The sequence below is a fragment of the Emydura macquarii genome, unplaced genomic scaffold (assembly GCF_026122565.2).
Source record: "Emydura macquarii macquarii isolate MOO-44397 ecotype Brisbane River unplaced genomic scaffold, CSIRO-AGI_Emac_v2 contig_2473, whole genome shotgun sequence".
NCBI classification, from domain to species: domain Eukaryota; kingdom Metazoa; phylum Chordata; order Testudines; family Chelidae; genus Emydura; species Emydura macquarii.
Genome location: NW_027132610.1, coordinates 18,974,819 through 18,987,320, shown reverse-complemented (window position 1 = coordinate 18,987,320; position 12,502 = coordinate 18,974,819). Strand labels below are relative to the sequence as shown.

The 12,502-nt window shown below is 35.8% G+C and overlaps 1 long non-coding RNA gene across 1 annotated transcript in view; it reads right to left on the bottom strand.

The window, feature by feature from the left end:
- The window catches only part of LOC137163049 (uncharacterized), a 60,582-nt gene that overhangs the window by 28,690 nt on the left and 19,390 nt on the right, over positions 1 to 12,502 (bottom strand). Inside the window, exon 2 of the long non-coding RNA XR_010922607.1 lies at positions 5,141 to 5,185. This is a non-coding gene — a long non-coding RNA (uncharacterized lncRNA). The remainder of the gene's footprint in view (positions 1 to 5,140; positions 5,186 to 12,502) is intronic.

Sequence of the window (12,502 nt, the reverse complement as noted above, 5' to 3'; positions counted from 1 at the left end):
ACTCTGTGTGGGTGTTCTCCCTGTGTAACTGTGGTGCTATTGTAACAGTGTGCACCTATGGTGATATTTTTTATTTCCTTTCTGCTATTCAAACAGCCAGCAGTATGTTTTGAGAGAGGTCCTATTCAATCAGAGAAGGGATAGAAAGTGACCGAGTATTGGAATTAGAAGTGTAATGGAGTATACTGGCCCTTTAAACCTTGAAGGACGCCAGAAAACCCTATTCCAGGCACAGTGGAATAAACAAAGTCTAAGGAAATGGCAGAAGCTGGAAGAGAGGAAGTGGTTCTGGGAAATTAGTTGGATGGTGTGGAAAAACCCAGGACACTGTCCCTTTAAGGGCCCAGGACCAGGAGCGTTGTAGTATAGGATAGGGCCTCTCTCTCCCAGCCAATGGCAAGGAGCTCTCTGAAGGAGGGCAGTATATATGCTGCCTTCTCCCTTGGAACCAGGGAAACACTGACAGGAGAAGAAAGCCAAATCCAGAAGGCTGAGCTCCCACTAGGGAGGGCGAGGAATGGCTGCTTTGTGAAGAGCAGACTGGAGGAGAAGAAGAGCTCCATGTGTTGTGGAAGAGCCTGAGTCAAGTGTGAAGTTTTGGGTTGTGGTAATGGATTTTACTTTGAGAACCTTTAGGACTGTTTTGAATTGTTTTATCATTTAAACAACCCCCGACACGAGGATGGTGTTAGCCACGAGAAAGACTGTTTGGAGGTCTTATAAAGGCCCTGAAGAGGGAAACCAGAAGCAGTCCATAGCAGAGCTGCTGTTGGCCACAGGAGGCCATCAGGAGGTGACTGCCCTAGTACAAGAAGGTTCTGTAGTATTTGTGAATGATGGCTCAGAAGGGAAGGAAAGGTCTAAAGAAAGTGTATGTGATAGCAACACGAGTTCCCCCCTGCAAAGAGCAGAGAAGCAGGTATATGACAGGCGCAGTGTTGGGAAAGTGTAAGTGAGTTGCAGAAAGAACCAGAGCAAAGGAAGAAACCAAGAGAACCAAAAGAAAGTAAAAGTAGAAATACTGGTAAAATCTACCAGAAAGCATAAATTAGCTACCCTTACTAGTCGCTCTCACTACAGTGAAAGTATGATGAAACAATTAAATTAATTAAATTAAATCTAATTAAATTAATCTCTTGTTTAAAAATCTTTATCCTTTCAGTGTATTCTCTAAAACAGTATAATTAGTATGGAGGAGAGTATATGGGCTTTGGGGGAGGGGAATACTACTAGTTGTGAGGTATTTATGAAATCCGGAGATTCAGGGTCATTGTCACAACTAAGAGAACAAAGTAGATTGAGTCATCCATGCCAAATTACAGTGCTGCCATAGTCACATGTTGCAGTTGGTCACTGATGTGCTGTACCATTGAGAGCTCCTAAAGGTGGCAGACACAGCTATTACGAGCAGGATGCACAGAGTTACACACTCCATACTAATTTGGGCAGTGCTGTGTTAGATGCACAAAGAATAGCCATATACAGGTTTTGGAAAATCCACTTGCACTGAGCAAATGGCAGGCTTACCTGGGCAAATGAGGGGATCTACACCACTAATTTCAGCAGAATCAAAATTTTAATTTAAAAATAAACTAAGTTTATAGCCTTTATTGTAACAAAGATAACTTTTCCAACATGAGCCAAATGTAAACTGTAATGTCATCCTCCTGAGTCTGCAGACAGTTTTAGTGCCTCTGCTTCTTCTTGTAGATTTGTCAAACAGCAGCAGTGTTAATGAAAGTATAATCAATTTCACATTCCTATTCAGAAACCTGTGGGCAATGGTGAAACTGCCAGGAATGTTAGTTTGCTGTTGCTGTCTTGGAATATTGTGAGCAGTAGCAGCAGAAGCAGACACTGAAGTTATTTAGGGGGAAGAGGACCTGACAATGGAGGCTGTGAATAGGTAGAGTAGCAGAGATCTTTTCTCTCAATCTCTCCCAGCAGCCAGATGACTTCGGGAGAGATAGAGTAGTGGAGACCTAAATACCCTTGTAGCAGCCAGAATGTTCTCGTGGGTGAGAGAAGAGATAGAATGTTCCTTGTCCTTTTCAGCGTTAAATGGGGGTGGAGCTTCACATTTATAAGATGCCTACTAGCTAGCTACTGGTATAAAACATAAAGAGTCTCCAAGCATGGTCCAGAAACAGCATTCTGGTAGAAATCTCAGTACCCTCATTTTTCCTAGCAGCTGATGGCAGAGGAGCTGGCGTTCTTACCAGGACATTACCTCCGAACCTCAGTGGTGGAGTCTCTTATCTTTCATATCTACCTCTTGACTAGAGGGTTAAGTTTTCTGACTATCAGGTGTCTGGTAAGTTTTTCAAGTCCTGACCACCCAGGAGTCAAGAGATAAAACATCTCAGCTCCACTTGCTGAAAACATCAGGATTGTGAATGTATATTCACACAACAGATTTTAAATTATATATTTTAAAAACTTTTTCGTGTGTCATTATTAACATACATGAATAGTCTATACAAGTACTAACAAATCTTAATAACCTGTGTCTGTTCCCTTTAAAAAACCAATTTGTGTTTGGTCAACCTCTTATCATTATCTGTATATTTATTTTGTTCAAATTCCACAAATGCTAACCATGCATTAAAAGCTATTTGATGCTGATGTAAGAGGTAATTTTTTCTATGGAACGGATTTCCTCTACTTTATTTCTACATGCTACTAATGTTGGGAAATTTATCCTTTTCCAAAACAAGGTGTCACACATCTATGTGCTAGTAATAATTTGAGTTATTTGTGTTATCAAATATATAAAGGAATGGTTAATATATTATGGGCATTATTATAAGTGGTATTAATTGTTGTTTATCTTTACAAAAATCTGTTTTCTTGGAATTTTAGATTAGAGTCTAGCACATTATATAGAGTTTAAACAAATTCCTGAAAACAAAGTTTGATAACATGTAAACAATGGCAATTTTAAAGAAGGTTAAAAAAATTGGGAAATTAGAACGTTCCCTTTCTCTCTAAACAGTCTTGTTTTATATTTCTTATGTGTGTGTATTTATACACATAAGGGGAAAATGAAGGTTTGTACATGTTTTCATATTGAAAAATATTGTTTTTGTGTTGAAAAATCTGTCCTTAACAGCTCTTTTGCAGTTTTCCAAGCTGTGCTTTTCATATTTTTCTTCAGTTTTTTCAATATAACTTTTTTCACTTTCTCTCTGACAGTGGTAGGTTTTCCACCTCTCTTCCTTAGCAACAGAAAGCCTCTTGTTTTTTGTCACTTCCATGTTCCAGCTACATGCTAACCTTCCCTATTTAGAATCTGATTCAGCAAAACATTTAAGAATGTGCTTAACTTAAGCACATGCTTAAGTCCTGTTGATTTCAAAGTTTAGCATGTATATTCAGCATGTTATGTCCTTTGCTGAAATGGAGCCTTATGAGGGAAAGTCCTTTATTTATTTATTCTTTTAGTAAATATTTATCATTTTTCCATCCTTCCATCAAAAAATATTGTCTAGTCCAGTATATTTCCTGGAGCTACAAGGTGTATCCTCATTTTTCTCCTCATACAGCCATATTTATATATGTCTGATGTTGGCAGATATGCATATAGGTACTCAAAACTTTTGTCTTTTTTTTTTTTCAAACATGCGTTTCTTGAAAATAAGGTATTATTCTATTTCCTGAGTTAGAGCTGAGCTCCTCTTGCCTAAGGTGACATATTTTTTCTCTTGTTTCCTCTTGTTACATATATAGCATACCTAAGTATCTGATAATTTTTTTTCTTTGTGATAAAGTATGTTGTACTTTGTGATCTGTGTGCCTTAATAGCTGAAAAGTATCTTTTTTAGGCTCCCATCCTTCAGAGGATCCACACAAGTATAATAGTCTTCTTACATGGATCCCTTTGTAGGATTGGGACCTTAAGTTGTATTGCAGTTTTTTTTTTACTTTATGTTTGTAAATTTATGTGGATGACTAAAGTCAGATATCCAAATATATGACTTCTTTACAATTTCAATTAAATGGTTAATTGATATTTGTGTCTTTTAAGACCTGACATTAAAATAAATAACATTGAAAGAACATAAGTAATAATAAAACACAGCAATACATTTTCCATTTGCTACTCACAGTCTGTAAACTTTTGTAGGCAGCTATTTTCTGCCATTACTTTGCTGGGTAGATTTTCTCTGAGGGAGAACCTGGAGTAGCTTAAAGCTGTAAGCTGTATATCCAGTATTAGTCTCTAAAAGTTGAATCTACTGTTGTTGCTTGTCAGATGTCATGTTAACCTTAAATACTGCAGAGGCTCATGGTTACTGAACAGTATCACCTTAGAATGCTTGATCAAAGGTACTGTACACACACTCGGAGAGCCTTAATAGTACAATAAATTCAGCTTTATATAATCATGTCAGTATTGCACCAAACATTAGTATTATCTGTAAAATGACAGTTACAATGTCACTTCTAAAAAAATGTTTTAAAGGTGGATTTTGGGATCTTAAAGTCAAGTACGTGAGAATTTCCATCACTTGATACAGGTAACAAAACGTTAATGTTTTTATTGTCTATGATTTGTTAGAGAAGAGGGTATACCATATAATTATATTCAAGTTTTTGCTTTAACTTTTTGGTATTTTTATTTAATATAAAATGAGTTATTATGTAATTAGCTGCCTGTAAAGTATTTAAAGACATAAATCATTCAGAATTGACTACTGTGGCTTCAAAAAGTGAAGGACAGAAGTGGACTTGTATGAATATTCTGTTATAAAAGTAAAGTATCAGAGATGCTAATATAAGGTCAGTCCTGCAAAGATCACCATATTTTGTTCTGTGGGCAGATTATTTTGTAGGATTGGGATGCCATCCTACTTTCTAAGGTTATCACAGTGTAAAGTACTAGTCACGTTTTCATTCCTGAACCTTATTTTCAAAGCTTTAACATTTTGTAATATAAATTTGTCCAGAAATAAGAGAATATTAACATTAAAAATAATAATTCAGTGGACTTTGAGTAATGTGTGTAAAAAAAGAGGACTCTGTTAAGATGCTTCCTTTTCAAATACAATATGAAAAATCTCAGGTCTGATGCCAAGTCCTATCTGGACTATCCATAACCAAATATAACTGTAAAAGGGTATGTATAGAGTTAAATTACCTTTCAGTACAGGAAGGACATCTCTGTACAAATTTCATACACAAACTGTAACAAAGGAAAAAAGAAAAAGAATTAAAAGGGATAAAATATTATGATAGTAAAAATAACTTAATTTGTGACCATACTAGTTTACGTGCTTGGTTCAATTACAAATGGTATGATTATTTTAAATGGATTTGATGTTAAGTAACAGATTAAATGTTCAGGTAAAGTGCGTACTCTTTTTTTAATTGATGCAACGAACAGATATTTCTGTGGAAAGTACAAATAGAATAATGTTCTTTTTCCTTATAAGCTAAAATGTTTAATCTTGCTTATTTTTAAACCTAGAAATACAGCCCCAAGTTTTTTTCTTCTGTTTCATCCACTGCACTGCTCAGTAATCTGGCTCTAACTGGCCAGCTCAGAATTTTTCTGTTGTAACCCAGGAGCCCTTAGGTGATGTAAAATGGAGTATCTAACGCGTATGGTAACTGCCCCAACATACAGTGACACAGGAGGTGCAAGTGGGAGGGGTAGAGCACACATCATTATGCCAGTTCACAACTGGCTTATTGTTCTATAAAGACCAAAGCCAGCTGGCGTAAGGTAGAGAGCAACCCCTAAACTGCATTAATTTATGCTGATGGGTCAGAGCTGGTGCAGATGCACAATAAGAACCAAGAAGGTGTAACTTGCTGTTTAACAGCCCACTTCCCCAGCACTGAGCAAATTCAGTAGAGAGGAGAGTCTGGGCAACAATCTGTAAAGATGCACAGTCAAGGCTGATAGTCCTAAAAATTGACCCAATCATATTTCCTGTGGTGTATTGAAGGACTTGACTCTAGGAATACAGGTATGTATTTGTTCTCCCATCTAATAGTTCATACCATACGAGAAATTAAACCAAAGCTGACGTGACTTATAGTGATTCTCATTAGACAAACAGTGCTTGCGTATGATTTTTCATACATAGTGCATGTTGTTTTACAATTCTTGTTGCATTAGAAAGTTACACACTTGTTCTTTTTTCTCCTGTTTTTATATGCCTGTAATTCTTAAAGTTATGTAAAATCTTCAGCATAAAATCATTGTCCAGGTAGTCCAATATTTAGGTTTTGAATATATTTTTTACATACATTGGAACTGACAGGATTGTCCAGATTTAATTTGATATGTGAACCAGGCTGATTGCACATACTTTTGTTACACTCACTAAAGATCATTGTCTATGTATGACTCAATGTATAAAACACTGATCTGCCTTGAAAGGTGCGGCAGAGTTCTTCTGTTGAGCTGGTGGTGTCTACACTGGGGCTTAGGTCGTTTTAATTAATTTTTCACATCTCTGAGTATTATAGCTAGGTTGACCTAAGTTTTAGGTGTAGAGCAGGCCTCTCAGGGATTGTACCTCAGGAGGCATAGTGCCTCACAGATTTCCTTGGCAGACAGAGGAGTGCATATGATAGCTCTGCCAGCGTCATAGAGTGCCAGGCAGAGCTAGGTGGTAGGATTATTGCCTTGCTTCCTTCCTATCCCCCTTTGGGTGCTTTGCACTGCAAAGGATACTAGTTTCTTTAGCCCAGTGGTTCCCAAACTTTTTGGCTTGAGGGCCACAGATATAATTTTTACAACCCTGAAGGGCCACCACTCTCCACCAGCAGTCCTCCTCCCCTCCCCCACTGCAGGCAGACAGAAGGAGTTCAGTCATTCTCCCTGCTACAGCCAGGGGGAGGGGAGCACTGATCTTCCATCCCCCTTGGCTGCAGCAAGGAGCCTGCACTGATCTTGTAGCCCCATGGCAACGTGCTCTGCCTGGTTCCTAGGCGTCTGCTCCCTTCTGCAGCCAGAGGGAGGGGAGCAGAGAGCAACTTTGAAAGACCCCGCGGGCCACTTTTGACCCATGGGCCACAGGTTGGGAACCACTGCCCCTTTTGCCCCAAGTGTAGTAACTGCTGTTGTATCTGGCCCCACAAGAGCCCCTTAGGGCAAAAGGATAAAGGAGCTTCCCTGCACAAGAGCCACTTAGGGCAAAAGCCCCTTAGGGCAAAAGGATGAAGGAGCTTCCCTGCACTTTTGCCCTCCTCCCCGTGTACCCACTCTGGAGATATACACAATCTGGCCCCTTTAAAACCTCAGGAAAAAAATCCCTGAGTTTCATTATATTTAATTTACATGAGTCCAACGTTATTTAATTCAAAGACTCTCAGAGAGCATATTTATTCATGTATTTTTCTATAATATTTTTTATCTATTGTATTTAATAAGTCTCAGATATCATGGTGATCGGGCAAATTCAAAACACCAAAAATGATACATTTAAAAAAAGGAGAACATGTTTTCATAAATTTATACTTTCCAAGGCCAGAAGGGACTATTGTGATCACCTAGTCTGATTTCTGTATAATACAGGCCATAGAATTTCCCCAAAATAATTCCTAGACCATGACTTCTAGAAAAAATATCCAGTCTTGATGAAAAAATTGCCAGTGATGGAGACTCTGCCACAAACGTTGATATACTGTTTCAATGGTTAATGATCCTCACTGTTAAAACAATATTATTTCCACTCTGAGTTTGTCTAGCTTCAACTTCCAGCCATTGGATCATATTATATCTTTCTCTAATAGACTGAAGAGCCCATTATCAAATATTTGTTTCCTTTGTAGGTTTTTGAGTCTGTTTCTAAAAGGCATATTTTCTGATCTTTTAATCATTCTTGTGGCTCTTCTCTGAACCTCTCCAATTTATCAACATCCTTCTTGAATTGTGGACCCCAGAGTTAGACACACTATTCCAGCAATGTTCTCACTAATGCCAAATACAGAGGTAAAATAATCTCTCTTTTAATGTTACAGAATATAGAAACCCAACAATGTCAAGACTAGGTTTGCCTTACTGTAAATATACTTAACATTGTGCAGCAAATAATTCATAATTTTAGACTTACTAGTTTCTTACTAGTTACCGCCTTTCTGCTGACTGGGATAAATGTGTTTTGGCTCTGTGAATATTTTTGTGCACTTCAGCACAGTAAACACAAATAATGTACAATAATACAAACTGTTTTGTAGCACAAACTGACTGCATAGAATTAGACACAGAGAAGTGCAGTACATTTTATCTACTCAGAATAAGACCAGCTGCAAATAAGCTATTTCTCAAATTATTTTGTTTTAAGTCAAATATTGTGATCCCTCAATGAATAAATTCAACTTAAATATATGCTGCTGATCAGCAAATACCTAATGAACCGCAAATAGTTCATTACACTTAGAAAAAATTATTCAGTTAGTGATATGACCTTGTGAGGCTCACTTTTCCATAGTACAGCTACAGAAGTATCATGTCAGAACAATTACCCCATGGCTTTCATTTTATGGGATACCAAGGCATTAATTCACTGTTTTATTGCTGAAAATAAATGTAGATAATTAAAAATTTGCGACATAGAAGAGAAATTATTACAACACAATCAACAGATAATTAATTTAAATTACGTTTACTTAAATTCTAAGTTTATTTCTACCTCAGGCATCCAGGAAAGGCTCTTTCTCCTTATTTTTTTTTTTTTTTTTGCCATAGGGGAAAACATCTATCCAACCACCAAAATATATACCAGGATCAACATTTTGTGAGTTTGTGCTTAACTCAAAGACTTTATATACTCAAAAAATCTACTCATGCAATATCTCATTTATTTAATAAAAATTTTTAATTTCACTTTTTAAAATAAAATATGTCAGTGGTCTGCTAGTCCTAATTTGAGATTATGAGATGCAAAAATCTTTTAGAAAATGTGACTTTGAGCTTTGTTAAACACAAGTGTCTTAAAAAATTAAAATTTATTTCTTTACTGTTGTTTAGTGTTCCAAAACAGCCACATAAATTTTGTAAATATTTTTCCACAGAACATTAAATTCTCGTACAAATTTCAGCCTAAAGGAAATATTCACAACAAAATGAGTATTTTAAAAATAGTGGGGAAGGGAATATTGAGGTTTGGGAGCGTTTATTGTAGAAGGTATAAAACAATCTTAATTATAATGGCACAAACACTATAATCATGAAATCTCTGTTCTGAAGCAGCATTTAGTATGATATTAGGTTTTGGCATATAGCCCTTATTCTTATACTCAAGAATTACCGTCTGTAGTGTATTTGTTAGCATTTTCCTTGCAGTGATTGTTAGATGCCCTGGCACATTTGCCACTGTTTCTATTTTCTATTTGTTTTCTGTTTCACCCCTGTTCTTTTCTGAATTTTTTTCATCATCTTGTTTTTCTGCTTTCACCTTTTCTCTGAGCTTTAGCTACCCTCTTCCCTGAACCTCTCCTTTGCATTCTCTTCTACTTGGAGAGCTTATATGTTTGGCTCCCCTCCCAGGTTGAGAGGCATAACTTCTGATTTGGTAGGTGGAAGATCTTTTCCTTTGATGTTAATATCAGTATTTTCTGTGAGCAGTACTCTTATAATGAAGAGATAGAGCAGAATATGGTACTGTAATGAATTTTATGTCCATTGAATCATTATGAGACTTTGTTCTTCTGCACAGAAGTATAATGCATTGCTCGCCTAACCAGCTTGTAATTCAGAAGCTTTTATAGAATTATACATCCTAATGTGAAGAGAATGCAAAATCCATAAAACATGTCATAATGCTTTAGATGAACAAAATATGCAATATAGCATTAATCTTCATTCTAGAAATGATAGAAAAGAGATTTTTATCAGATTTTCTGAAGTGAATATTTCATATTTGTTACCAACTTTCTTTAGACAATTTGAATTATTTGGTGCTGACCTATCACAGTGACAGGCATCTTAAAAATCTAAGGAACAATTTACACAAGTACAGAACTTTTCAGTTATATGTACATATTTTGGACATGAAAAATGTTGTCATTGAGGGTGGCCTTCTCATGTCTAAACTAACAGAATGTAATACTGACTTATTAGAAAATTGGACGTATGGCTGAAAATTTCATTTATGCTGCCTGCAAGTTATTAACACTGTAATAATAGCAGGCTAGCGTATGCTATGGTGCCCATTAAAAAAGCAGTTGCTTTCTACTCTGACTGACTAAGGATATAGCATTACTCTTAAGATATGGGAAGCATGGGAGCCTTAGAATCTCTCTCTAAATCAGTGACTAGTGTGGTAATTTCTTATATTAGCGGTAATTTTTTTTGTTAAAATTAATTGCAATTGATCCAGTGCGCCATAGATAACAACTCATATAGAATTTATCCAGAGAAAAAGCCATATAGGGTTAAAAGACTTAATTAAAAAACTTTTGTTAGGACTATATGGACAATATCCTCAACTAGTGTAAATTGGCATAGTTCCAATGAAGTCACCAATGGTTTACGCCAGCTAAGGATTTGGCCCTATATTTTTTTGTATTAATATAGGATGATATTCTATCACCCTCACTCATGCTGAGTAGTGCCTAAATTTGTGAATAGACCCATTGACATTTCAGTGGAATTACTCACTGAGTAAGATATTAGTCAGTATGAGTAGGGTAGCAGAATTTATCCTGTAATTTCTACAGAATAGCAAGCAAGAAGAGAAAAATAATTAAATGAATGTATGTATGTAAAGAAGCCTTAGTTTAAAGATAGTATAATATAGCTCAGTAATGAATATATATAAAATATAATTTATGGCTTTGACCAATAAAAAAACCTCTTTAATCTTGAAAAATAAAAAGAACATTTATCGATTAAAAATAATATGAATTTTACATGTTCATCAGTTTAGCTATCTTTATCTGACTTCATTTGAACACTTTATGAATGGTTATATTTGCAATAAAAATATTAAATAGGGAGTCTGAATGTCTGTCTCCTTAATAGAGGAAGAGTGGGGGAGAAAGTGTAGCTGGAAAATATTTAACAAATCAGGAATGATTCATCATCAACTGATGGATGAATGTAAACTCGGGGAAAAGTTTACAAAAGAAAAAATAAAGTTAAAGGAGTATTACATAGGTACATTGAGATGACTGCGAGAATACACTGTCCCTAAAAGCTGGAACAACCTATGGGAAATAATCAAGAAACAACAGAAGGTTCTGTTCATAAACACAATTGTGATTTAGGGCCTGATCCTAAGAAATGCTGAACAGCCACATTTCCCATTGGATGCTCTATGATTGCATTACAGATATGGTTGGATAAGACATGACTAGAATATAACTATAAAATGATACATTTTTATATAAGGAAGATCAGGTGAGGGCAAAGTAATTTATAAAAACAAATGTACACAATTACTGAAATTCACATAAGTGGCAGTTTCAGAAATAACAGCGTTATATGTTAAAATGAAGGATGCATAAACCATGAGGGATTTAGGATGCAGGCATGTAATATACTACTTAATCTGGGATTAGGAAAAAGGTATTACTTATGTATCTGATACTAAGTATGTGAACATTTAAAAATAATAAAAGGGGAATTTTAATTACATACAAGAAATTTAACAAGTTTTTAAAAGTAGGTTACAAGAGGATAGTTTCTTACGGTATTTCAAAAATTGAAAGAAGCAATGAGGCCCAAGGCAATCCTAGATCAGATACCAACTAATAAAGAGAAAATGGTAACAGCTCTGAAAAAAGGAGGAAATTTAGGAGCTTGTGACCATGAATTTACAATATTTCTGGTGCAAGTGACAAGATACAGAAATGGGTAACCATATTAAGAAATGAGGTAGAAGAAAGATGGGAGAGTTTAAAAAGAAATAATGGAAACCATGGTCTTACAATAACACTGCAATAAAATATGAAGACTTTTTAAATACATGGCTTAAAGGATGACTGGTGAAAGATGAAATTAGTTAAATACAAAAAATATTATGGGAAATGGAAAAGAACAGAGACTGAAATGATTAAATTTAATCTTGACATTGTATAATGCAGATATATAATAAAGGGGAAAAAAATCCCAAACCAAAACCAAGAACAAAATTATGCTGGCTGGGGAAACCCAATGATATAAGAAAAGTATTTTTAATATATTCAAAATATAGACATATTTTTAAAAAGGAACTGCTAGAACGAACCAGGTACGAGTTCCTCAGGTAACCCAGAATTTTATAGTTTTTCCTTTGTTTGCAGCAGAGTATACTGACTAAAAGAAAATCTGAGTTTTTTCTCCAGGAAACAGGGAATTTATAAGAGAAAATAGCTGAAGAGGCCATAAACAAAACGGTAATCAGAGAAAAATGTAGAAAAGCATCTGAGAAAATGAAGGTCCAGATTCCCTCCTCTTGTTGTAACCATTTTGCATCATGCATGCAGCACAGTGGCCAGAATCTGTAGCTAGTTGAGAACTCTCCTGCTACAGAGAAGTTGCCCCCACAGCCCTGGCGTAGGA